Consider the following 13227-nt stretch of genomic DNA (forward strand, 5'->3'; position numbering starts at 1 on the left):
AGATTTCCCAAGTGCTCTCCCCCTGGTTTTTTTCTCATCACTTGGGTGGTGGCAGCGGATTTTGTCCCCCAAATCTAGGTTAAGTTTTTGAGGGGAAGTTTTTACCACAGCCTGGAGAGATCAGGTTCTGGGTACTTTTGCAGGCCCCACTTCCGCATTTATCATGCCAGAGTGGGGAAGGAGCCTATGACATCCGCACCCCCCAGCCCTGGGCAAGCACGTCCAGCCCTCCACAGTGCTCCAGCTTCAGCACCTCCAAACTCTTCCCGGGACACGAGATAGCGACAGGAGGGGACACCGCCCGTCAAGGGGTGACCCTCCCCCGGGAGCTAACAGATCTGGCAGCCCCAGATTAGCCCCACCTCCAGGAGCCCCTGTCAGGGCTATGCCCCACTTTGGCACAATAAATGCAGAAGTTGGGGGCCAGCAAGAGCACCCCAAACCCTGCCTCTGCAGGCTTCCCCAAATCCCCAATACCCAGTTTTTGGGGGACCTGCTGCCACCATCAAGTGTTTGGAACCCACAAGTGGGGCAGACAATGGAAACCAACCCCGGGGCACCCCAAACTCTGTGTCCCCCAAAGAGCTTGTGAGAGGCGAGAGAAAAGCAAGCGGCCGCCTCTGGTACCGACCCCTCTGGCAGAGCCCCCCGTCCTCCCCCCCGAGAGCTCTTCCCGGACACAAAGTCCAGCCAACACCAGCCCCACTGAGCTGCTCCCCCTCCCCCTGCTTTTATAGCTGCCTTCCGCTGGAGCATGCCCAATAGGGATCTCAGGCGGGGACCCTCGCTCAGGGAGCCAGGTTGAACCCCTGCAGCCCCAGAACGGGGTGGGGTACTCATCACACTGCCCACGTTCCGCTCCCATGGAGCCCTGCCTGCAGGAAGCAGGACGTCCGCCCGTCTCTGGTCCACGCCCACCCACCCACCGGGGTGCTTTGAACAGACGCACTCATTGCAGCAGTGAGCATGTCATTGGGGGCAGGACAGCCAGTCCCTTAGCCTAACTGTGCCCCCTCCCTGTGCCCAGCCAGCTGGGGGTGTGGGGGTCTCCAAGCAGGCAGCAAAATCAGTCACAAGCCCCGAACTCCAGCTTGACCCACCCTCCCAGGGTCCTGCCGCCACCTGGTGGCCAAAGACACTCACTGCACCTGCCCTCTCACTCCCCTCCCATTCCTGCCCCTGACCCCTCTGGACACTCACCCGCCCTCCCTCCTCTCCACCCCAGAGCCTGCTGTGACTCAGGCCTCCATCGGCTGCCAGCTGCTCCCCACAACCTGCACACGGAGATGCAGCCACCTCTGGGGAAGAGGTGGGGCTGTTGGTACAGGGGCCCCTCGCCCAGCACTGAGAGGCAGCCATCCCATGGGCGCAGGTGTGGGGCTTTTTAGCCAGCGTCGCTCACCTGGGACAGAGATGCAGCCACCGCTGGGGCGGGACGGGGCGGTTGGTGCAGGGACTTCCTGGCCTGGTGCCAAATGCAGCTGTAGCTGGGGTGCAGCGCAGCAGCCACCTCCTAGACACATGGCACAGCAGTTTGGGACGGGAAGTGCAGGGGTCCCGGCCCCACTGGTAACAGGACCCAGGGGGTCAGGACCCAGCTAGGCAGGAGGGGCCCGGGTGTGGGCGTTGTCTGTTCTGCATCAGCAGCTGGGGCCATTGCTGCTGCACACGGGGCCCTGGCTTGTGCCAAACCAGACAGAGGCGCAGCAGCCTCCATCGGCAAGAGGAACTGGAGTCCTGGAGGTCCAGGGACAGGTGAAGGATGCTGTTCAGCCCTTTTCTCCCCAGGGTGAGATGTAGATAAGGAGCCCAAAGCTCATAAAGCCGGAGGGTTTTGCAGCAACCAGCCCAGCCCAGCAAGTCCTACTGAGATTTGAACTCAGCTCACAGGATTCAGGGTTCTGAGTGCTGCCCCTTACACCATGGGACCTACATGAGCCAGCAGTGACTCAATTACACTGAACTGGAGCCTCAGCTCATGCCCACTGGGACCAGCTTTGCTTGTTTTCCTTCCACCCAGAGCCCCCTTCTTCTCCTGGGCTGCAAGGAGCCTCCCTGGGATGCCCTGAGACAGGCACAGGACTTTCCCATAACCAGCCCCACCCCACCCAACTGGCTTTGGAAGAACAAAGCGGGGGGGCGGGGCTAGCTAGACTGTTCCCTTCTTACACACTTCAAAATGTCCATCCTTTAACAGGCCAAGACTGTGTGACCTAAAAGATAAGACACCTGCCTTTGGGTCAGAAGACTGAGGGTTTGAGTCCCTTTGCAGTTGTGTTGATTGTGCTTGTGGCTTTTTGTATCTTGTGCTTGGAAAGGTTCATAACAATATGTATCCTTTGGAAGGCCTCTAGCTATTTGGCAGATCTAAACTAAAGCCTTCTGCAGGCAGAGTGGCAGCAAATAATTGTAGAGCCTGCGCTCACATTCCATCTAAATGGCATTTCAATAGGGTCAGGCTAGGCTGTGAGAAGGGGCTTTGATCCTAATGACACCCACTGTTACCTAGTAAGAAACAGATCTCAAGGTGGGTGGAGAAAGCTTAGTTAACAGCACTTTGTCTGGCAAAAAACTGCTTATCGATAGTTGTGTTTGTGCAATTGGCATTCTATGATCATTGTCCTCACTTTCCTATTGTTTGTCTGTGTGATCGCTGTCTGGTTTGTAACTGTTTCTGTCTGCTGTATCATTAATTTTGCTGGGGGAAAATCAACAAAGGCGGTGGAGTATGATTGATTAGGAAAATGATAATAGTATGTTATCTTTGGTTAGTAACATTAAACTAAAATAATTGGTTAAACAGGACTCAATTTTCACTATATAAACTGGGGTCCGAGAAGGAGACCAGGGAGAAGAAGGAAAAGGGGAAATGAGAAGAGGAAGAAGGAGGAAAAGGAAAAGGAAGGGAGAAGACCAAGAAGGAGGAGGGAGACCTGGAAGCAGAACTCACCTCCGAGGCAGCCTCAGACCAGAGCGCCCAGGACCCCTCTGTACGACCGTTGAAATGGTTTGCTGTGTGAATTCTGTCAGGTGACGTCAGGCCTGGGCACTGGGATTATTTACCATTTTCCCTGAGCTGGTAGGACTCACATCTGTGATGGCCGAGTGGTTAAGGTGTTGAACTAGAAATCTAATAGGACTTCCCTGTGCAGGTTCAAATTCTGCTCACAGTGAGGTTTGTGTTTTGGCCACACCCCTTCCTAGGGCAACAAGGTACCCAAACTCTGAGACCCCTGAGAAGAACGTGCCTGTCCCATCAGAAGGGACACCTGTGCTATGTTTACACTTGCAGCTTCTTGCATCAGTAATATGCAAATGAGGCTAAATGTGGAATATTGCTGAGCCTCATTTGCATAGCTAAGGAGCCACCATTTTTTTCAGAAGAGGCTCTTGCACCAGAAGGAGCGTCTACACTGCCCCTTCTTGTGCAAGAAAAACCCTCTTGCGCACTGCGATTACACCTATTACTTTTCACTAAACACCATTATCAGACTGCCCAGTGCACATTCCTACCTTCCTTTGTGCACACACCATACCTGGGGCTCTAATTACTGGCCACCTGCCTTTCACACAGATCATTGATCCTTGTGACTTTCAGGTACATTCACATGGCAGCTGTTTAAACATAACGTGCTTCTATTGCATGATCAGCACCAGAGTCTCCGGTTGTGTCTACACTGTGAGTTTTCTCAGCAAAAGACGTGCTCATGAGCAGGGCTTGCCAAGCAGCGGGGAGCTCTGCTCGCCAGCCACGCGGTTTCGCATGGTTCTGCGCTCTGCGCACACGCAGATCGTTCTGCACATGTGCAGATCGCTCTGCTCCAGCTCTTCCGGGATGTAATTATTTACATCCATGGGCGAGTAGATTCCATTATTTGCTGAGCCCTGCTAATGAGAGTCTCATTTACATGAGTCATTATCTCATTTGCATATTTTCTGACAAACTGGTTTTGTGCTGGGGTTGTTGTGCAAAAACAAGCAGCATGAAAGTTTTCTGTTTGTGCAAAACCACCTTTTTCTGCAAGATCAGACCCTTTTTCTGCTCCTCTTTTTTGGGAGCATAAGAATCTTGTGGAAAAAGGGAAAATTGTGCAAAAAAAATGTTCACTGCTTGTTTTTGCACAGCAATCCCATTGGCAGAAAATATGCAAATGAGATTGTGACTCATGCAATTGAGTCCCTCATTAACATATTTTTTACAGAGAAAACTTTTAGTGTAGCTGTAGTCTCTATGAGCCTCACTAAATCAAACCCCTAGGGCACCTCCTGCTCTTTGCTATTATCCTATTCCCACTGTGAGGGCACCACCAAGCTCAACTGAAGGTAAAACCAACTCCAGATACATGTTGAAGAATGGTGGGAAGAAAAGACCCATTGACCTGGCAACAAGGCACCACTGGGAGTTGAACCCAGGATCTCCTACTTACAAGGCAGGTGCTTTAGCCAACTAAGCCACAGCACCCTCCTTGGAAGCAGGCCCTAAAACTGTTCTACTTTATGGTGCCAGACACCCCCTTCCCATTCCAAAGTGCAGCCATTCCCCATTCCCCTCCAGCTCTTGCCATGACTCAAGGCCTGCGCAGCCCAAGACATTTGATTGGCAGCTGGTACCCAAAACCTTTCTGTCAATTGTAGCACCAGGCCCCAAAGGGACAGACCCAAGGCAGCCACCTGGTCCTAAGGCCGGGCCTGCAGCCAGGGGGAGGGAGAAGAATCTCTCCTTTCAGCTGGAGTTGAATCAGCCACCTAAGGGCACTTGCCCAGCACCCGCTACAGGCCTCTGCTCTGCCAGCTGAGCTATGGAAGGTGCCTGGGGCAGGCTGCTTTGCCTATGTTGGCCCTCTCATGAGTGCCAGGGCAAGAGCCCCCCGAATGGGAGGGGCAGAGGAACCCAGCAGCACAGGGGTGTCACAGGCGCTTCACCCGCAGAAGGACCCTTGAGTGATCCAGGCAGAAACGCCGCGTCTCGCTCCCTGCAGCTCCCCTTGCTGCCCTGGCAGGCGCTGCCCCTTCTCCCACCGGCCTGGGCCTGGCCTCCCTCCCCGCCCGGCACCACAGAAAAAGCCCCTTGGCGTGAGCCTGGGCAAGCTTAGGCCCTGGGCTCTGGGGCCAGCCCCGTTGTGTGTCAGAGCCCCCTGGCCACAATGCTACTCCAGGGGGCCTGGTTCCAGGGCCTCCTAATCCCAGGGACTGGGGGGCTGGAGGCCTTTGCCCTGGAGTCTCAGAGCTCCCCCAGTGCCACCTGCCAGGAGGGGGAATCTCCCGCAGGGCCGGTGCGATGTAGAAACCTCTCCCAGGGCAGTGCCCCCAGCCCAGTCCCTGCCCCTTGCGGGGGCAGGTAAGAGATACCCCCTCCCCTTCCCCAGAGAGCAGCCCCCCAGGGCTATAGGGGGCGGATCTGGCCCAGGGCTGCTCCCAGCAGAGGTGGCTTTGATCCCAGCCTGGGTCCAGGGAAACTGCTCCCAGCTCCCAGCATGGGCGAGGTTGGGGGAGTGAGCAGATCAGCGTTTGCAGATATTTACACTTATTTGCATAATGCGTATGCAGATCTGCAGGGCTCGGCACTTAGGGCAATCTACCCGCCCGTGGTGAGTAGATTTTAGCCCGGTGCGGCGCTCAGTGCAGTCTGTGCATGCACAGTGATATGTAAATAAAATGTTACTGGTCTGGCAAAAGTTTGTGAATGGTTTGTCTGTCCATGGTATAAACACAAAGGCTGGAAACACTGGCCTGATCCCTGGGGGCTGGCCGAATGCAAGGCAGGGAAAACATTGGGTGAAGGGAGGGGGCATATTTTCCCCACCAGGCCTTTGTCCCTCGGAATCCCTGGGGACGTTGGGTTTTGTCTCATTTTTCTTCCCTTTTCCCTGCTTCCCTCCTCGCTGTGAGGAGGGGGCGGCTCTCGCCCTCGCGGTGGGAAGCCATGGTACAGGGATGGGATGGGCACATGCTCTGAGAGGGAGTCCCTGGGCTGTTTGGGGAGAAAAGTTTCTCATGTCTGCTTTCCTCCATGCCACCAGGATGGCCGAGTGGTTAGGGCGTTGGACTTAAGATCCAATAGACGTTTGTCTGTGTGGGTTCAAACCCCACTCCTGGTAGCTTCCCTTCTTTGGCGAGACATTGATCAGGATGGTGTTTAATCCTGCTGTGAGGCAGGGGACTGGATTTTGTCTCTGAAGGTCCCTTGGGCTATATCTGCACTGGTGGGTTCTTGTGCAAGAACACATCCATGCTGGTGTGTGTGAGCTGTGCTTCTGTGCAAGAGCATCCATGGCAGTGTGGATGCTCTCTTGTGCAAGAAGCCCTTTCTTACCACACTTTACTATAAAACTTCTTGCACAAGAGTGAGTGGGCAGTGTGGCCCTTCTTGCGCAATAACCGACCAGTGTAGACACAGCCTTCCAGTTCTAGTCCCAGTTCTGATTGGCTGAGCAGGGGCCAGTCACAGGGGGGAGACTCAGGACTTTGTTAAAGCGACGAGGAGTCCTGTGGCACCTTATAGACTAACTGAAGTGTAGGAGCATAAGCTTTCGTGGGCAAAGACCCACTTCGTCAGATGCATCTGACGAAGTGGGTCTTTGCCCACGAAAGCTTATGCTCCTACACTTCAGTTAGTCTATAAGGTGCCACAGGACTCTTTGTCGCTTTTGCAGATTCAGACTAACACGGCTACCCCTCTGATACTTGATTCAGGACTTTGTTGTTCTCCTTAAGTCCCAGCAAATGAGCCAGAACTTCTCGTCTGCTCGGGGAATTGTTCTGCTTCTCGCCAGTGGTTGTCTCTGAGCAGCTCCTGAGTCTCTCTGTGTCCTGGTGCTTCTAACCCACTGGCTGAGCCATCCCTAGGCCGGGCTGTGGGGCTGTAGCTCCTTTGAGGCACTTTAGTCTGATCCATCAGGGTGTGAAACTCCAGACTGAGGGGGACTTTCAGCATCAGGCTTCTGGGTCCTTTTCTTCAGTCCCCACCCCACTCAGTAACCCACCCCCAGCCTCTTCCAGCACAGCCTGCCCCACCTTCCCCTATAGGGCTTCCACAGGGACCTCTGTCCCAGGGGGAATGGGGAGCCCCTGCCCCCAGCACCCACCCAGCCTGCTGCTACTCCCACCAGAGCAGAGGATTCACCCGACACAAGTAAGTGCCTCTGTCCCCCCTGGCCCCCGCTGCTGGTTTTCCCTCCTATGTAGCTTGCTGGCCTAGGTAAGGTCACATGAGACTGCTCATATCACCCCCTCAGCACGGAGCCCTGGGCAGCCGCCCTGCTCGCTCAGGTCTCAGGCTGGCAGGGCCTGCAGGAATACTGGGTTTGAGCAGGGCCTGCAGGAATACAAGGTGTTGGAGCAGCTATTAAAAGGCTTCTTCCTTGGCAGGGGCTTTGTGCTTGTGGATTGGCTATTTCTTGGATGACTGGTGCTTGCACATGCAGCTGGGCTTTAGCAAATCAGAATGAAGTGAGTCATGAGTAACCCAGCGCCTCTGGAAATGGGAGTGGAGTAAAAAGTACAATATTGTCTAAAAAAATAAAATAACTTGAATAAAAATCAAAGTGTGACTAAAATAAATGACTTGAGTAAAGTACAAACACCCAAAAAAGGTCTTGAGCAGTGTGATCAAGTATTTCTACTTAGTTATTTTCCACCTCTGCCCAGCAGGCAGGGGTTCTTGGCCCCTTGCTGGTCTGTGGACTGGCAGTTTGTTACCACTGACTTAGAGGAGCCCCAGGAACTGCAGTTTCAGGAAGAAACAGCAAGAGATTTTGATTGGCTGCCAGGTGCTCCACATGCTAATCAGGAGGCGTGTTTCTGTAAACAGGGACATGGAGCATATTCTAATATACAGATTTCTAAACCTAGTGGAGTGTGTTTGAATGGGACAAGCATTTTGCTGACATTATTTCTGTTTCACACAGATGTTGTGTGAAAACATTCCTCATGAGGAGAAAGTGAATGCACATGAATGTGGGTGTGTAGCGAGCAGGCTGCTGTTAAGACTGTGCTTTCAGGGATCATTTCTATAGTTGGTAACTAGAGAAATACAGCTGAAAGTGGTTGGTCTCGCTAGCCATGAGGATGAGTGATAGTGTTTTCTTCTGAGCATGAAGCAAGCAGACAGTGTTGTTTTAATGTAATTGCTGTCTGCTGTTGATGATTGTTCCTTCTTTCCTGTTGGGAAGCTGGAGGAAGAGAGCACAAGCTGAGTGGTTGGCTACTGTCAAAATGTTTAAAATTAGTTTTTAAGTCAAAAGGAGCAGGGATTTCACTTTATAATCCTGTCCTGGTTTTTCTTGAATTCCTGGTTTTACATGTGCTACCCTGATCCTGATGTCTTCATGTTGTTCTCTCACTAGCTTTTGGGACTTTTTCCCTGAGCTTCTCACACTCAACTTAGCTAGTCTCTTAGATCTGCTTCATGCGTTGTCCCTCATCTGTTCCTTAGTGGCCCTGGGGGAGACAGATACTAGGTGCAGCCAGGTATTAATTATCCCTTGGGTTAGTGTCTTTCTCCCATAACTTGTAGCTAAGATATTTGTTAGTAACTGGCAGAGGCCGCTGGGGCTCACCCCCGAACAGGCGCCCACAGACTCAATATTGGTGCACAAGATGAAACTCACCCTGCTCCTGGAACAGAAACACTGACGAGCAGTGAGGCCCCTCCCTGGCAGCACCGAGCAGTGAGAGCTGAGTGACAGGGGAGGCAGGTCCAGGGGAGAAGGCTCCATGACTGCGTGAGAGGGAGGCTCTGCCCTGGCCAGTGGGGAATCGTTGCCTCTCCGAGGGGCCCAGGCCTGGTGAGTCATTTCCCCAGGTTACTGAGTGGGGGCTGGAGCCAGTTCTGTGTTGTCTCCTTCAACAATCAAAGCAAACCAATGGATCTTGTGCAGACCTGACTGCGCTGGGCTAGTGCTTTGTGTGCCACAGAGCTTCCTGCAGGGCTGCCCACACAGCAGAGGGGAGGGGCAGTTTGAGTCACTCATCTCTGCCCCTTCTGAAAATGGCAGGTGCTGTCTTAGCAGTGAGGGAGAGGTGGGAAGGAGCCTGAAGTAACCTCTTGGGTCACAGCTGCTGTAACGTGTGATAGTGAAATAAAAGGTTAGGCAGTTGTCCAGAGGGTAAATTGACCAGGGATCTGTGGCTGGTTTCTTGGAACCAGACAGGACTTGTTCGGGGTAGGTGGGATTGGGTGCTAGGACCCCCCACCTGTGTATTAGGCCCGGGGCCATCTGGGGCACGGATATTGCTGAGGTGTCGGAGGGGTTTTGCTCGTGAGGCTTCAGGCAGGCAGCTGAAGCGCTCTGAGACTGGTTTGTGGCCTATTTGGAGAGGTCACCAGTCTGGGGGCTGTAAGGAGCCCCAGATTTGAGCAATTCGCCCTGAGCGGACGCCCTCAGCTGTGCCCAGATACGGCCCAGTCCGTCACAGGGGACCATTCTCCCTTGTCCAGAGGGACAAGAACAGCCAAACAGAACATCAAAGCAGTCAGACTGGGCCATGCCAGTTGTCCAACTAGCCCAGAATCCTGTCTCAGGACAGCAGACAGTTATTAAGTGATCCTTCCCATCTCCCATTCCCAGCTTCTGGAATGCACCAGCTAGGGACACCTGCCCTGTCCATCCCGGTTAAATGCCATTGATTGACTTTTCCTGCATTAAATTATCCAATTTTGTTTTGGGCCTTCTTGCAGATTTCAGTTTTGCAACATCCTCTGGCAAGGAGTTCCACTGGGTGCAAAAATGCTTCCTTTTGGTCTATTTTTAACTTGGTTACTTATCAGTTTCATTCTCTCACCCTGGTTCTTTAGTAGGAGAAAAATAATTTCTGCACCCCTGTCATCATCACATAAACCCCTGTCCCGTCGCCCCTTGCTTGTCCCTTTCCCAAGCTGAGAAGAAGAAGTTCCATGAACTCCTGGGAGCTGCTTTCCAAAGAAGAGGCATTTCCTGTGGAGAAGATGCCAAGCCCAATCCCCTATACAGAGCCCCAGGAAATACCAATGGACACTGGGAAAACTCCCTCTCGGGCACAAAGGCAGCACTTTTCCAATGGAGCTAATTCTGCCTCACCTGCCCCCTGCCTCCAGTGTTCCTGGCACTGCCTGGCCCAGGAGGGCTGGTGTCCAGCAGCTCTCTGCCTCAGTGTGGCTGGCTTTTGGGGAGAGCAACTAGGAAGTGGGGGAGGGGGGCTAGGGCAGCCACTTAGCCCCTGGCTGGCTCTGCCAGTAAAAAGATGATGATGATGATCTCCCTGAACACTGGAGAATGTGGGTATCGATCCCACTGCCTCTTGCATGCAAAGTGAGCGTTCTACCACTTGAGCTAATTCCCCTGCTGTGTTAAGTTTGGTCTTCTTGGAGGCTCTTCCCTTCTCCACAGGGACGTCTGTCTTCTAGGTCAGTTAGTCCTGGGAAAGGAGAAGGCTCCGAAAAGGCCACAAGGGCAACTCTCAGGAAGGAGACTCCCTGCAGCAAAGCCTTGGGTGGGGAGGGCAGCGGCAGGGTGTGGTCTCTTTGATGACCCCTGCCCTGCAGCCTGTCCCACCTGGTCATTGTCATGGACTCTCTGTGAGGTCATCAGCTCCCAATCTCCTTTAGCCAATAAGATGTGGTGCTGCAAAAGGCCCTTGTGATGTCACTGCCACACCCACCCCTGCCCGCCAGGGCTAATGCCCTGCCCCAGGCAGTCCCTTTGCATGGCTGAGCTGCTCCCAGGGGTGAACGTGACACATTTCTTACAGGGGCTGTTCTATTGGGCACCACCCTTTGGGGGAGGAGGAGGATCAAGGCAGGAAGTCAGGGGAGGGGTTGTGATAGGACCGTACCTGTAAGAAATTAAAATGTGGAGTGTGGGCGGCTCAGGGCAGGGATTTGGGGAGTGTGTGAGAGTGGGGGGGAGGGGCTCAGGGCAGGGGTGAGGATGTGGAAGGGTAGAGAAGTCAGGGCACATGCAGCCTTTGTTACTCACCTGGGTCGGCTGGCAGCTGACACTCTGTTCCTTGCTTCCCTTCTGCTGCTTCATATCTTAGGGTGCCCCCCGCCTGCCCCGTGCTGAGAGCCAGGCCCAAGCAGGAAAGAGGCGGCTGGGCCCTCTTGGTGTCAGGGTCCCACCACCCATATTCCCACCATCAGCAGCCACAGCCCCTGTCAGCCACTGGGTCAGCCCAGGAAGGGAGGCAGGAAATGGGGCCAAGTAGTGAGTTAGGGTATGAGGGGCAGGCAAAGCTCATCTTGCCTTGCAGGGCCACCAGCAACAGCATGTGTCTTGTGCGCTGCTGTGGAGTAAAGCATCCCTGAGGGAGAACCCTGCCCCCAGGGCTACGTCTAGACTGGCCCCAAATTCCAGAAAAGGGATGCAAATCAGGTAAGTCAGCATAGGGAAATCCGCGGGGGATTTAAATATCCCCCACGGATTTAAATAAACATGTCCGCCGCTTTTTTCCCGGCTTGGAGAAAAGCCGGAAAAAAGCGTCTAGACTGGCCCGATCCTCCGGAATAAAGCCCTTTTCCGGAGGATCTCTAGGAATAAGATATCCTCCGGAAAAGGGCTTTATTCCGGAGGATCGGGCCAGTCTAGACATTTTCCGGCTTTTCCCCAAGCCGGAAAAAATAGGTGAAGCTACAGAAGCTGACGGGGACAATCAGCGGGCGGAGGGTTATTTTTTCTCCTCCCTGGGCTGATGTGGCTAGAACTGAGGAGAAGAAAATCCTCTTCCCTTCTCCTCAGAAGATGGAAATTGCAGTTTGTTCTCTCTCTGGTTCTACTAAAGCTGGACCCCAGGACTAGACTTTTCTTTCTAAAACCCTGGTGAAAACTGAGAGTGAATTGCTTGCAGGCTGAGAATGTGAGTTAAAGAAGGGCATCACCCAGCATAGGGCTTGAACCCATGACCCTGAAACTAAGAGTCTCATGTTTTACCCACTGAGCTAGCCAGGCTGTGTGCAAAAAGTTTCCTAATATCCCATCACAGCATAACAGGAGCCAAGTGTTCTCCACTGACTGACTGACTGGGCAGGCGCTGGTCAGTGAGGTGCCTGGCGATCGGTCTCAGCCCCTCAGGGCCAGTGAATGTGGCCCCTGGGCCTTTCCTCCCGGCTGTGCATGGGGGTTTATTTCCCTTCTGCAGCCTCTGGGGAGCCCGGCGCTGGCGCGACTCTGGCGCAGACACAGTGAGGGGAAGGCGGGCGGGGACGTGACTGAAATAAGAGCAGCGGGCAGGGGGCTCAGGTGTGGGGCCTGCACAGACACTTTGTGCTGCGGGGGTGTCAGTGGGGGTAGCCCTGGCAATGGGGCGGGTCGGTGTGAGGAGCAAGGGGAGATTTTCTGCCCAAGAGCCTGTGTTGGGAAGGGATTCGTCAGCCCGTCCAGCGCTGTGACACGGCTCCCCGTGACGGTCAGCGTGTGGTGTGCGTCACACGGCCACTCACCACAGACATGCAGGGCCCGTGTGACACTGCCCGGCCCAGTGCCAGCTCCTGTCCAGGCCCCAGATCTCCCCGAGCACTGGCACAAGCCGGGATGGCAGCCAGCTGGCTCCCTGGGGTATCCATGCGGTTAAAACAGCCATTGGACTGGCAGAGACGGGGCAGAGGCTGGACTCTGGGAAATGCGGGAGTGGGGTGGAGGGTGGCTGCCGGTGCTGACCCCTGGGACTGGCTGTGCCTGTGGCGCTGGGCGAGGGTTCGGTGTTTCTCAGGGTTTGGACGAGGGTTTGTTGTGAGACCAAGTGTGAGACCCTGATGTGTCCAGGGGACGGGGGAGGGGGCATCTCCTGCCTGGCACAGGGAGCTCCAGACACCAGACAAGCCACCCTGGAGCATAAGACTCTGTTGGCTGCTCCCCTCCCCCACCTGCCCTTGAAGAAGAGCCGGTGTAGCGAGCAAATGTCATGTTTGTTTGACAGAAACTGTGACGGTCACAAAAACGGAGAGGTTTCACTTTTTGCCTATACACCTGATGAGAAAGCCGGGCAGGGCCCGATCCTCCAACCCCTCCCAGTCCAGCCATCGTGTGGATCCTGGGGGTGCTGGTGGGGTCGGTGGCTGGCAGAGGCCAGGCTAAGCAGCAGGGTCAGGCCCCAGCTGGGCTGTTCGCTCCCCCTGCCCCGCTCCAGCTTTTCCTCTTTTGCAAGGAGCTGAGGAACCAGCCTGCTGGGGCTAAGGGCACCCGCCCAAAGTCCCACCGACATTCACACGAGGTCCCTAAAACTCCCGGCGGGGGCTGGAGCCAGCCCGGACTC

General features: G+C 54.5%; 3 non-coding genes across 3 annotated transcripts; 2 read left to right on the top strand and 1 right to left on the bottom strand.

Moving 5' to 3' along the window:
• Positions 1–4388: 4388 nt before the first annotated feature.
• TRNAT-UGU (transfer RNA threonine (anticodon UGU)) lies at positions 4389–4462 on the bottom strand. The gene has a single exon. It is a non-coding gene; the product is annotated as a tRNA-Thr (tRNA).
• Positions 4463–6015: 1553 nt separating this feature from the next.
• TRNAL-UAA (transfer RNA leucine (anticodon UAA)) lies at positions 6016–6098 on the top strand. The gene has a single exon. It is a non-coding gene; the product is annotated as a tRNA-Leu (tRNA).
• A 1886-nt stretch (positions 6099–7984) lies between these two features.
• Positions 7985–8200, top strand: LOC142824506 (small nucleolar RNA U3). The gene has a single exon (XR_012899365.1). It is a non-coding gene; the product is annotated as a small nucleolar RNA U3 (small nucleolar RNA).
• The last annotated feature ends 5027 nt before the right edge of the window (positions 8201–13227 follow it).

The sequence above is a fragment of the Pelodiscus sinensis genome, unplaced genomic scaffold (genome assembly GCF_049634645.1).
Source record: "Pelodiscus sinensis isolate JC-2024 unplaced genomic scaffold, ASM4963464v1 ctg35, whole genome shotgun sequence".
NCBI lineage: Eukaryota > Metazoa > Chordata > Testudines > Trionychidae > Pelodiscus > Pelodiscus sinensis.